The sequence below is a fragment of the Canis aureus genome, chromosome 7 (assembly GCF_053574225.1).
Source record: "Canis aureus isolate CA01 chromosome 7, VMU_Caureus_v.1.0, whole genome shotgun sequence".
Lineage (NCBI taxonomy): Eukaryota > Metazoa > Chordata > Mammalia > Carnivora > Canidae > Canis > Canis aureus.
Window position 1 is genome coordinate 56,705,617 of NC_135617.1, and position 13,734 is coordinate 56,719,350.

A 13,734-nucleotide genomic window follows, 5' to 3' on the forward strand; every position below is an offset into this window, starting at 1 on the left:
GCCTGGACGCTTAAGAACTTTTGAGTTTCCAAAACATCAGCAAATGGTACCCCATAATCGAATATGTTAGTAGGTTTGATAGAGTATTGGAATAACCAGGCATCATTCTTTGCATGATCTATTCATTCTAATATTCTAATTCATATTTTAAGAATCATGTTCCTGTGGTTTTTATAAACAAAATTAGCAGTTGTTACCACAAAGTATCAGAAAATCATCTTTACAGAATGGTCAGTTTGCTTTTCCACATATCTAGCCTGGGGAAAAAATTTGATTTAATTGATTCACCTTATTGACATAATTTAAGTACAGCAAATAAAAGATACATCAAAGAGGAAGAACAAAAGTTTTAGAAAAATAAGTAAGTATATCTCTGATCTTATGTGCTTTTCTCTATGTTAGATTGCTGGATGTTCAAGTGTATGACATTTATCGATACGTATCTATCATTCCTGAAGAATTAACAACAATATCTCGATCTACAGATGGAAACATCAATTTAATTAACAAATAATTCTTAAAGTTTGTTTATACTTTAGGGAATTTAACATTCCAGGTGATTTGTGCATAGAAACAAGGTCACCATTCCTTCCACAATTAGAGAACCAGGCTTCCATCATCTGCTCAGATAGACTTGTGTAAGGCATATACCTTTATTTTGTCATAAAGATAGATATTGTAATTTTTAACCATCAGCATTGGTTAATGTTGGATATGTACGTAAGACAAAATTTTCACAAATATTACACACATAGCATAATTCAGTAGATGATCTGTCTCTAATTCAGTACTTTTGCTATGGAATAGTTGTCCCATCAAACATTTCACACATATATGTAGATATTTATATATGCTCCTTAACATTAGCATATATCTATAAAATGACCAGAGATGGTCATTCCTATGAACTCTTTGTATTCCTCCAAAGTTTACAGAACAACTGAAATAATAAAGGACAAAAAAGCAAATGATAGATTGAGAAAACGTAAAAACAGTTGGATCTTGGAGCCACAATACCACATAATAGGATCCCAGAGAGCCTTGACCACCCACCTAGTTTTACGTTATACACTGTGGGTTACGGCTTTTACTAGACAGCTTACTGAAAAGGGGGAAAAATGAAAACAAAACTACAATAAAAAAAAAACATAATTATCCATTGACTCATTACTCACCAAATCTTTTATTCAACAAAAATTTTAAATACTCTCCATGTGCCAGGCCCTGAGAATGAATACAAAGAGGAATCCAAGCAGCTGCTACCCATTAAGGAATTTAGACTAGCAAACTAGAGGTAAGACAGCTGTATTTAACTGTAACAAAAGTACTGGGTGTTAACATAGAGTAATTATTCTCAAATTTAAGGGTACATCAAAATCACTTGAAAGGCTTGTTTAAACACCAATTGCTAGGCCACACCTTCAGAGTTCTGATTCAATAGGTCTGGAATGAGGTCCAAAAGTTTGTTTCTTACAAGTTCCCAGATGATGCTGTTGCTAATGGTGTGGGGAACCACAATTTCACTTTGCAAACTGCTACAATAGAAGTATGTCACAACAGCAGGCATTCTGAGAGTAGCTGGATTAAGTCTGCCCAGGAAAGAAGGTGATGATGAGAGACAGCTTCTTATCACTAGGCCTGAAAATCTGGATGATTAGAATGGGCAAGAACACTTCAGGCTGAAGAAAAGAAAGTATCTGAATTAAGGCCATATTTGCCAAGTTTGAATGTTGATAAGACTCACCTGGAAAGCTTGTTAAACTTACAAGGGGGAGGGCTTAGGAATCTATATTTGTAACAGGTATCCCATGAGGGCCTTTTCACAAAGAAACTTGAACCAAGTCATAGAGTATAAAAGACTGTATCATTTTCCGAAAAGTCCTAATGTAAACTCTTTTGACTAGAAAGCTTAGGTTGCCAGGTAAAATACAAGATATCAGTTAATTTCAGATAAACAATGAACAATTTTCTTAGTATGTCACATGCAACATTTGAGATATATTTATACTAAAAAAATTTATACTTAATCTGAAATTCAAACTGGGTATCACATATTTTTATTGTTAAATCTGTCAACTCTGAAAATGTAGGATGTGTGTCAGGTGGGCAGAAGGACCGGACAGAATGAGGCTGAAACAATATTATAAAGTATAATATTGTTTTCCAAGTGGGATGTTGCAGATTTAGCACATAACTCACAAAGCTTAAACTTCAGGGCCCCTTGCTTGCATGAGCCTTTCCAAGGCCCTGGGATGGTCCCCAGAAGTGTGTTCACATTGTCATAGGTTTATATAAAGTTTGTAAAAGTAGAATAAATTTGTATTCTTTTTCTCACAAAGGACTCCAAAATTGTATACACTTCAGGCCCCACAAAATGTTCATCTGCCTCTGCATGTGGGACTGTCACAAGTATCAAAACAGAAGGATGGTGGTAAATATTAACTCGAAGATGAAAATACTAAGTACAAAGTCCAGACTATTTGAAGATCTTTTTGTTCCTGTCTCTTCAAAAGGAGTCACTCCAAGTCCAAATGACTTCAATGCTGGCAAAAATGAAGCCCACTTTTCAACTTACCCAGGATGTGTGCAACAAATTTCCCAATGGTGTAGAAACAATATTATATTTCCCAAATATATTTGGCTATGGGATCCTAGGCTCATGCAACACCAAACTTGTGTTTCAAGGAGCAAATTTTGGGAAATAACTTATTAGAGAAGTTCTTTTTTGCCAGCAATGTGCAAATGAATATTTATTAAAATTCTAAAAGAAGTAAAATTAATGGGGGCCTGTATAGAATCCAGTTTTTATTTCCTAAATAATATTACTGTTTTTTAGATGATCAAGTGATTTTTGTCCTCATGGAAGAGTAGAATACTTAAGGAAAAAGGATTCATCTATATGGGTAACTGTATTCAGAGTCTGGATTTTAATTAAAACAATTTTGTCCTTTGTTTTTAGTAGGTTTTGCCCTTTGGTTTTAGTAGAAATTCAAACAAGTCAAAGTAAATACATGGAAACCAAGTTGAAAAAGACCAAAAAGAAATATAAAGGAAAAGTATTACCAAAATGGCCTAGAATAATGGTGGGTTATTTTCTTTTTTTGGCCTTTTGAAAAATACAATCGCATTCTAACATAACAGGAAAAATTTGGTTGTGAATAAAACACTTGTGAAAGTTTATTTCTTGAGATTTTATAAAGTAAAAAAAAAGGGGACATTTGCAACCAAAGGGGGGGGGAACGTGTAGTGTATGTTGAAAATGGTTGTAAGCAATCTTTTTTCTCAATATCACAGCTATTATACTGTGATGTGTGCCAGCCTGAAAACACTGTTAAAAGGGGGGGGGGAAGCCATAGTCTAGCAAAAGCCATGGTTGATGAATCCATAAATTTTTAAAATAAAATTCACCACCACCAGACCGCCAGAAGGCCACCTTGGTCATCCAGGTAGAATAAGGAATCATTGAAACACATATCAGAGTCCTACACAAAATGCCTCCAGGGGTTACAGGTCCCTTACCAAATATTCCAGTGGTTTTTCTCTGTGTGTTATATCTAAATACTTAGAGCACTGAGTTATTTTTGGTAATAGGAAGCCCCAACTGAAGATTGACAGTGGTAGAGAATAATTTTGATTAGGAGAGATCTTTCAACAACTAGAAATATGGGCAGTTACCCAGGATCTAGGAAAGTAAAATGGCACACTATTTTATACATATCATTTATCCAGCCATATCATTACTTCACTAGTCTGTCACTCAAACATTTATTAAGCACTTTAATATGTCAAGTAATGGACCGAGTCCTATGCCAGAAATACAGCAATGTTCAAATAATTCAGGGGAACATCTTAATGCTGTATAAAAGGTTGGAAAGAATTATTTCCTTTAACTGAAACAATTATATTATGAAACTTTGGCAAGACCAGAGTTATTTTGCTGGCTATTAACCTAATCTAAAAACTGTTCATAATTTTTAATTAATGTTTTGTTTGCCATAATAAATAGCAATTATTCTATTAATTTTTGTTTGTTGGAAATGAGTACCAATGAATGCTAGATGGGTTTTGAACAAAATGGTAAGGTGGGAAGGCAAGGACAGGCGATCAATTGATTAGTGTTACTAATAATGCAGAAGATAAAACCTTAAGGGCAGAAATCATTTTGCTTGATATTAATACACTAAAAGAAATTGGTGCCTACAAGTATAAAGTGTCAAGACTCATCATTTGACCCAAGGGAAGAAATACTGATAAATAGACACTCAGGCTAGAATTGAGAGAGATTAGAAAAAAAAAAAAAGAAAGAAAGAAAGAAAAGAAAAGAAAAGAAAAAGCATTTTATGAAAGAACATTAGAAAAGAATGTTAATAAGGAGTCATTTCCTGCCATGTTGCCACCTCCGCTCACTTTTATTTAGCATGGCAATGACTAAGGCATACTCAAAATGATGGCTTAAAGGAAAGAAAAATCATGACTAATTTGGGAAAGAGTCATCTATGGATGGAAGAACACAATCTTGCTCCTTCTTAACATCAGGTTCTTAAGGGTTTGTCCAGTTTCCAATTTAGCACTGGAGGAATTGTGAGATCTCACCCAATGTCCTGAGATTGATATGTTTTACTAAAATAATGACTTGAAAGGCATCAAGTGGTATCTTATGTTCTTGCTTGTTCAATGTAGCATGGAACACATCAACATTTATTCTTTAGTTGGCCTATACCATCTTCTGTAGAGAACTGATAAACAATGTGTAAAGATTATTTCTAGTCTAAAAATTATAAAGATCTTACCGCAGAGAAATAATTTTTATGAAAATGTTCAATCACTACTGTCCATCCATGACCACTTCTTAACTAGGTGATCTCAAGCAAATGGCTCGAAAAAAACTAGTGGCCTAGTGGATTTTTACCCTGTCATTTATGTCTCTGATATATTTATAATCTGCCACTCCACTGAGTTAACTGCGTGCCCTGCTAGGTAAAATATGCTGGGGAAATGGAGATAAAAATTCAGAGAGAAATTTCATGAATGAAGGCAAACATTAAGGGAAATGGGTAGTGGCACTATTATAAAAAAAAAAAGGCTGCATAGATGGGGCCCCCATTTTCTGCAGGGCGAGAAGAAGGAGTACAAATATACAGAGATAATCTCTAAACTCGGATGGACAATGACATAAATCGTCAGACAAATCAGAAGATAATGTGTATTATACACTGAGTTCTTCTCTAAGCTATTGTTTTTGTTTTTGTTTTTGTTTTCATGGCAACATTCTCAAAATTCCTTGAATTTATTTTTGAGTTGTGGATTTCTTTGTTTTTTCTTAATTAACATAACTTTATCAATTGCTTTTATTTAATTACCATGAGCTCAATGCTATGCACTGTAAGGGATGGAGAAAATGAATTACATGGTTTCTATCCTTAAGTTGTTTGGGATCTATTTGAAGATGCTAACAGAGGAAGCAATCATAAGTGATGAAATGAAGAACATTGTTGATAATAATTTGCATGGTTCATATTTTAGACTTAAGAGAATCTGGATATCAGGGGAACAGTGCAGGAAGGAAACACAACTTCATGTTGTCCTTGAAGAATGCATTAGATCTGTTCAAGTAAATGATCCAGCTCTCCCCAGCCATTACCTCTGGTGGAAGACATGTGACAAAGGCAAACCCTACCAAATCTGACCCCTTGTCTCCTTTTCTCTTATCTCCTCTCCTGCCACAATCCCCTTTGTCCTCCTGCACTTGCTCTTCTCACCACCCTGAAAGCTCTAATTTCTAGCCAATAGCCATTAGTCTTCTCCAATTCTTTTCATGATATTTCTTCTTATTTATCAAGTCATCAGAAAAGCCTTCCATAACCATACAATAAGTCTCCTCCCCCTCCTTCCTTACAATAGTATCTGTTTATTGTCTGTCTGTCCTCAGTAGACTGAAAACTCTATGAGGACAGAGATTTTGTTGTTGTTCAATAACCTGTGAAAACACCATAGTCTAGAATAGTGCCAGGCACATATTAGGCATTCAATAAATACTGGGAAGGAAGGAAAGAGGGAAGGAAGAAATAAAGTGTGGGCCAATTTCAGGAGGATCTTGAAAGTTTCATGTGTTTCAATTGTAAAGTTGAAGCTATTGGATGTATGTCTTTGTCTAGTAAATAATTCAGAGTAGACTTACTTACAAATTTGAAAGTTCCCTGCCTGTGAATGCTTAGCCAGGTAGTATTAACATCTAGCCTTTGATTTTTTAAAATTATTTATCTGTAGCTTAAATTTTAAGAAAAGTTGTGATTTCCTTTGTCTCAGCAGAGATTGTCATAGCTTGTCCTTACATGTCAAGAGAGAGAAGGAAGGAAGGAAGGAAGGAAGGAAGGAAGGAAGGAAGGAAGGAAGGAAGGAAGGAAAGGAAGGTAGGAAGGAAAGGAAGAAAAGAAGAAAGGAAGGAAGGAAGGAAGGAAGGAAGGAAGGAAGGAAGGAAGGAAGGAAGGAAGGAAGGAAGGAAGGAAGGAAGGAAAGGAAGAAGGAAGGAAGGAAGGGAGGCAGCTAAAAACATGAAAGACCATCCTGGCAACTACAAGTCTGAGTGGGGGCAATTTCTGTGCTATTTCTTCTTGGCTAAGAAACTTAAAGACCCTGCCCCAAGCTATTTTCAGTGGGAACTTCAGGATTACACAAGCACCCAAAGCCAGCCTGACATGAACATAAGTAAAATACATCCTCTGATGCTTGGGAACATTTCATCCTTCTCCCAAAATGAATAATTTATTGATGTTCTACCTGCTGTTTCCAAGCTCACATTAATGATTCATTGATTAGCCTTGAAAACAGATGCTTGTAATTAAGTCACAGGTTCTGTAAGAACATAACTAGTCCTCTAATGGCTGAAAGAATTCAGAAAAAATTTTGTAGTTTAAATTAATCAAGTCACGAAGAAATAGAGGAAGCAGTTTCTGTACAATTGTGATATTTGCCATTTTGTTTTCCTTTCTGGTAGAAATTTCTCATTTTCTGAATTTTGTTAGTATAGAACTTGTTCTAGTTTTTTTAACATCAACAGATTTATTGTGTAATCCGATCCACAGAAATTGTGACTCAGATGGCTTGTTGCTTGTCCAAATTTCTTATTGCTTTTTATGACTTAGTTTATCCTTATTAGAATTTATCAAAAACAACGTAATTTATGATGGTGAAGCAGTATTTCAGTATTTGGGCCAGAAAATGCTTTATTAATTATACCCACACGGGTTTCAGCATACACAAAGTTTTCTTTACGTTTTGTAAATGATACAAAAGTTGCTTGTGAGATGTGATAGCTTTTTTATTTCCATTAATGTTTTCATCTCTGCCTTGTTCTCAGCTGAAATTGCTACTTATATTCTTACCCACTTGAAGTTGAGGTAAGCTGAATATACCGAGTTTTATTACACATCACTTTGTCCTCCAAAAGGAAATTATTTATGGAGGAAGGCGATGAATATTATAAATTAAAATCAGGTTTTCTTCTTATGTCTGCCTCTTAATCCAAAATTGGGGTTGCCTGCCACAAAATCGAGTATATTTCTGAGAATCTTTCCTCTCCTATAATTTCTGGCGCATTCATTCAGGGCTCTCACTTGGTATAACTTCCAGCAAAACACTTTCTAGGGAGCAACAAGAGATTGCATGGACAATGCTCAAGTTTAAATGTTCATAGACAGTCCAGTTCTGCCTCTCTTTAGCTTACCAGCTAGATGATCTAAAATGTTTCAGAAATCTTCCTGCTTGAATTTGAGTGTGAGATGTGAAACAAATGGCATCCTTAAATGTATTATCCTTGGACCTCAACATATCAATAGAGGATTATTCCTAATTACAGTTTGCTGCAAAATTAGTATAATTAAATTAACTTTGAGATGTGTTAAAATACCAGCTTGTAAAAGAAAACTTAATGGCAACTATTAGGGTGTTTAATATCTGTGTGCTCAGCATAGTGCCATCTTTCCTAAAGGATTTACTTCATGTTTTCGTTGCTATTCTCCAAATGAAATTCAGTAATTCGTTAAAAGTTTGCATCTCTTATATTTAGACAGTATTGCAGAGACATAGAAGCACTTTTCACAGACACATGGTTAAAGTGATTTGATGATGGTATGAAATTGGGTCAGCATTGCAATACAATTTTGAAAAAAAATTAGAATGCAATAAAGAAATGTAGATTTTACATGTGACTACTTCACACTACCAAGACTCCTCCTTTATAGTTTGAACTATTCTTTTATCTTGCTAAAAGGCAATCAGAAGTCAATGTGATGCTTGAACCAGGACAGAAGTTTTAAGAACTAAGGTATTTTTAAATGATGTAGTATTGCAGGACACAGGTTAGCCCCCACAGGAACGCCACATTCAGATGAAACTTTGTGTTGTCAACATGGGTCTATTCTTACTAGTCTGGGGCGAAAAAAGATTTACAGTTTTTCTGTTGATCAAACACCGTTTCCTGCAGGCAGCACAATACACCAGCACATTGTTAGCACCACTCTGGTACAAAATTATTGAAAGAAAAGAAAAGGTCATTGTTCTGGAAACACATGAACCAACACTGATCATACAGAATTTTTTCAAGTGGGGCAATACAATGATACGAATTCTTGTGTCTAGGTTTTCTCCAATAGATCATTTTTGCTGGATCTAGAAAACTCAAAAGTTCCCTAAGCAACTTTGATCATAAATTTTGTCATGCTTCAGCTTTTGGCAGTTTTGATTCATTACTGATTATTAATATTATTATTTACATATGAATATTGTCCCTTCTCATTATGAAAACACTATTACAAACATATATGGATTTATATAAAGGTTGATGACTATATGTTTTTTTATATTAGAAAACCGTGTGAAAACAAAATTAATCTGATGAATGCTGTTAATTATTTTAACTTTTTTATTAGGTATAAAATGTTCATAAAATTATTCTCTCTATAACTTACCAAGATTTATCAGCTTGTGTAATTTTTATAATCAGAGGAGTCTGGTTTTCTAATTAAAGTTTTGTCAAAGAAAATGAATTGTATGGCTGTTTCCTTCCTTGGAGGCATATTATTAAAATGCCAAAAATATTGTCCAGGTTTCTCTCCTCCTCTATGTGGTATGCAAATGAAACTGTACGCAGCCAACACACCCGGTTTCAGGCTATTTTAAATTCTCATTACAGGGAAAAACAAACCAAAATACTCCTATGCATATCTGAATCCCATCAGAAAAAGCTAAAATCGGGAAGACCATGCAGTTCAAAACCAATCATATTGGAGCCAATCATATCATTAACTTACAAGTCACTTTTCCTATCTACTCCCAGTTTGGGGAAAGGACTAACATGTTATCTTAAACATTATTATCCTTCCCTCAAACAAAGTGGGCAAATCTCTATATTTGTAAGCCTTAATTATTCCATTTCAAACCCTAAATGAAGAAATTTACCGGTATCGGAAATATAATCACTGCATCTCAAATCCCTGCTAGTCCAAGAAGTAAGAGCAACTAAACTGTAAGAAAAGACAAGTACGACATTGCACACATCAGCTGCCATTGCCAAATTTCCTATGAAACAGATAACTAAAAAGGAAAATATTATCAGATAGAGCTTTCGTCGAAACTTTCTCCAAGGAGTCTGTCTTACTGAGTCATTGGGAGCAAATTGTATGAGATAAATCATAGGAGAGGCAACGAAGAAAAACATTTCCAAAATTATCAATTTCAGGACCAGGTATCATAATTTCACACCTTTGACCTTTGATCTTGAAAACTTACCACTTTTAGGAGTTCCCCATCGAGATGCAAAAGTCTCTGGAAAAAGTGATATTGTAGATCATAGTGGTAAATCATTAGCACTGTAGCAGGGGTTGGCAAAAATGGGAGTTCCTTTTTTTTTTTTTTTTTTTTTTTTAATCTGAGGGATGATGTGTTACAGTTCTAACTAGAAGAAAAGCTTAGGGAGAGTTACATTTCACCCCCCTCCTTTGTATATCAAAGTCCAGAATTCCTTTTTTTTTTTTTTTAAGTCAATGAATTGTCTCTTCAACACAAGTTATCTGTCTCAAAATAATCAGATCTGCTTGATTATATGCCAGATGGGCCATGAGGTAGATATTTTAATATAGAAAACACTAGGGCAGCCCAGGTGGCTCAGCGGTTTAGCGCCGCCTTCGGCCCAGGGCGTGATCCTGGAGACCCGGGATCGAGTCCCACGTCGGGCTCTCTGCCTGGAGCTTGCTTCTCCCTCTGCCTGTGTCTCTGCCTCTTTCTCTCTCTCTCTCTCTCTCTCTCGCCCTCTCTCTCTTTCTCATAAATAAATAAAATCTTAAAAAAAAAAAAAAAAGAAAACACTACTCAAGCTCTCAGCCACTATTACTTACCTTACATAAGAACTGCGCTGTTTTTCTGGGCTCTATCAGTTTATAACCCCTGGGTCTGTATATCATCCCTTATATACTAAATAGCCCATGCATCATCAAAAGTGAGTGCTTAGCTAGGCTAAACTGGGCTCACTGTAAACTACGATTCAGGACCAATGGAAATTTTCCTTGGAGAGTTGATGACAGGGGAAAAAAAGTGGCTTAAAAAAAAAAAAAAGTGGTCAAGAAAGATCTTGGTAATTGCTATTTGGGAAAATAGCAATTAAAGCTTATGAAAGATAACTCTAGTAGTAAAGAGAAAATTAAAATAAACATCTGAGCCATCTCAAAAAAAAAAAAAAAAAAAAAGAGCCATGAGGGGTGAGGGGATAGGCAAAAGGTGTGAGGGAGTGTGAGAGGTATGGGCTTCCAATTATGGAATGAAAAAATCATGGGGATAAAAGGCACAGCATAGGGAATATAGTCAATGATATTGTAATAGCAATGTATGGTAACTGATGGTAGCTACACCTGTGAGCATAGCATAACATATAGACTTGTCAAATCATTATGTTGTATACCTGAAGTTAATATAACACTGTGTGTCAACTACACTTCAATATTAATTAATTAATAATAAAATGGTAAGCTATGGGGCCCACACATTGATAGAAATGATTAAAATCAGGGTGAAAGAGAAAATGAATATATAAGCAATATGCCCCTATAGTCAAACTTACAGAAAACATTTTAGATAATATTCCCCAAATCTTACTTGCAAATTGCTTGGGCTCGGCACATTCCCATGGTTGGAAGCCTGACAGCATCAACAAATGAACAGAAATGAATCTTGCTGAAGGGAGGTATCATCTGCATCCCCAAGAGTCAAGCATTGTTTTACATCTTCATTATTGATTCAGAACAACTGATAAACCAAATCTGCAACTGATAATAAAGTAGTCAATGTTCCTGAATTTCACAAGGGAAGAAAACCAAGAAATACAGGCATAAAGATGTTAAGGATGCAAGCATTAAAGAACTCAAATGAATTTTGTTGAGAAACACATGCAGAAATTTACCAGAAACCTGAGTTTGGAGGTTGGGTTGGGAGGAACATTAAAAAAAAAAAAAAAAAAGATAAACCAACAGAGTTCAACTCAGTTACAAGAAAGCAAACTGAGACTACATGTGTAGTATTAAAAAAAAAAAAAAAAAAAAAAAGGCCAGTGCTATTTGAGGCGACATACAGTATGAAATTGAGAGATGAAAATAGTTTTTATATACCACTGAAATGGGAGAATTGGCCAGTTTCAATCCCAAAAAAGTTTAGGACCAATTGGAAGGATCAGTAGTGAGAAGAAAGATTGGAAGCAATTAGATGAACACTTACAGAAATAAGCCATGGCTCAGGAAAAATACAGCAGTGACACACAGTGGTGATGGAAATTTGGAGGAAAATAATAGATCTGAGCCAGTAAGCCTAAAATATGTCCCACTTGTTCACTCTTGGGCAGTTCTCATGGTAGTAGTTGCTTGAAAAAGCAATTATTGGCATTTCTAGAGGCAGAGAGTGAATTTCACTCTACTGTGAGAATGACGGGAGAAAGAAGAAGATGCTATTTGGCATCAACCAAGGTTTCTGAATTTTTAGTTGTAGAATCCTGTCTTCCAACATCAGTGCAAACACCACATTCATAGAGCAGATGAGTAGAATGGCGCTGAAGCCAGGAGCCTTTCACATTTACCAGTCTGCTTCCAAGCCCTCAAGGCCCCTGGAAAAATTGCAAAGCCATGGGCAGATGAAAGCACAGAGAATCTCCTTTAATTCTGCCTCATGTAGTCCAATAACAACAGTTAGCTTTGTCTATAAAAGGAGTGGATTACATTAATGATTTCTAAGGCACCTTCCATTTTGGGTCCCTCCGGGTATGGCCTCTGCACGTTTGGCAAGTGAAAACCATCACATTCTACCTTAGCTCTTACTGACTGAATTATGCCAAAAACAGAGACCTTTTTCTCCAGTCAACCTGCACTCTTCACTGTCCACTCCACACTGTCTGTTGCCTGACTTCCTACCCAGACTTGCAATCCTTTCTACAAATAGCTAACCTCTGCCCACACACCTCTTATAATGGCTCCCTTGTGAGCCAACACCTCCTATCTTTAGATAATTGTTAGAAAGCTTCTCTTTAAGTTGATCTGATATCTATGTCCACCCTTTGACCCAATCAGAATACATCTAGCAATCTTTCACATAACGGATCCTCAAATATTTGTGCCTCTGATGATTCTCACCTTCCAGAAAAACAAAATGAAATACCCAACCCTACCAAGTACTGCTCACATGACATGATTTGCCGACCCCTCATTATGCTGGTTTCCCTATTTGGACATGTCCGTGCTAGTCAGTGACTAGACACAGAATCCAGCTGCAGTGTGGGGGATCATGTACTACATGGTAAGAGGGGCCATTTATTTCCTCCTGAAAACAGCCTAAGGTCACATTAGCTGCCTCAGCAGCCACACCACCCTGTTGGCACAAGCACAGTACGTCCTCACATAAGCAGAGCACTATTACTTCTCAGAAGCTCCTCAGTCACCCTCTTACTGATTAAACTCTGGGAACTCACTCCTCTGTGATTTACTGATAGGAAAAGCTCTGGGTGACCATGCTACGGTGAGCTCCTAATTTCTTGAGAAGCCAACCACCAGCCTAAGAGAGAAGCTATTCCCTGCCAGCTTCCCTGACTCAGATCCTATGTAACGTCCTTCAAAGATTGATCTGAGAGCAGTTTCAGTGCCCACAGCTCTATCAGGAGTGAGTCATTCATTTATTCCATCAGCCAAAGTTTACTGGACATTCCCCCCACACACACACCTTCCATATTTCAGGGTTAATTCCTGATTTGAACAAATACTTTCACAATTTCTAGATAGGAAAAAATGAGTACTAGAAAAATCCCACCTTCTATTTCTATTATATGCTTGCAAAATCACAGTACGTTCAACCAGTTCTCTGTAAAGCACTTCTGTATGCTCCCCTCGCTATCTTGCTCATGGGAATAATCATTATATATCATGGCTGCTGCATCTAAAACATGAAAGGTGGGTTCTGAAGTATTTGTTCTGAGATACTGAAAGAAATCATCTCCTATCTCACATGTGAAAAGCTTCTCATTACAGACCTAGTCCATAACGGTGTCAGCTTTCTGGACGGCAAGCTGGCCTTCTCATTCCCGCAGATCTCGGGGCATGTCCTGACTTTATAATTTGCAAGTCATGGGATATTTGGCAAGTTGCCTAATCTCCCTGAGTTTCTTGTACCTCACAAATAAAAATACATTTTTAAGAATTACATCCTTAG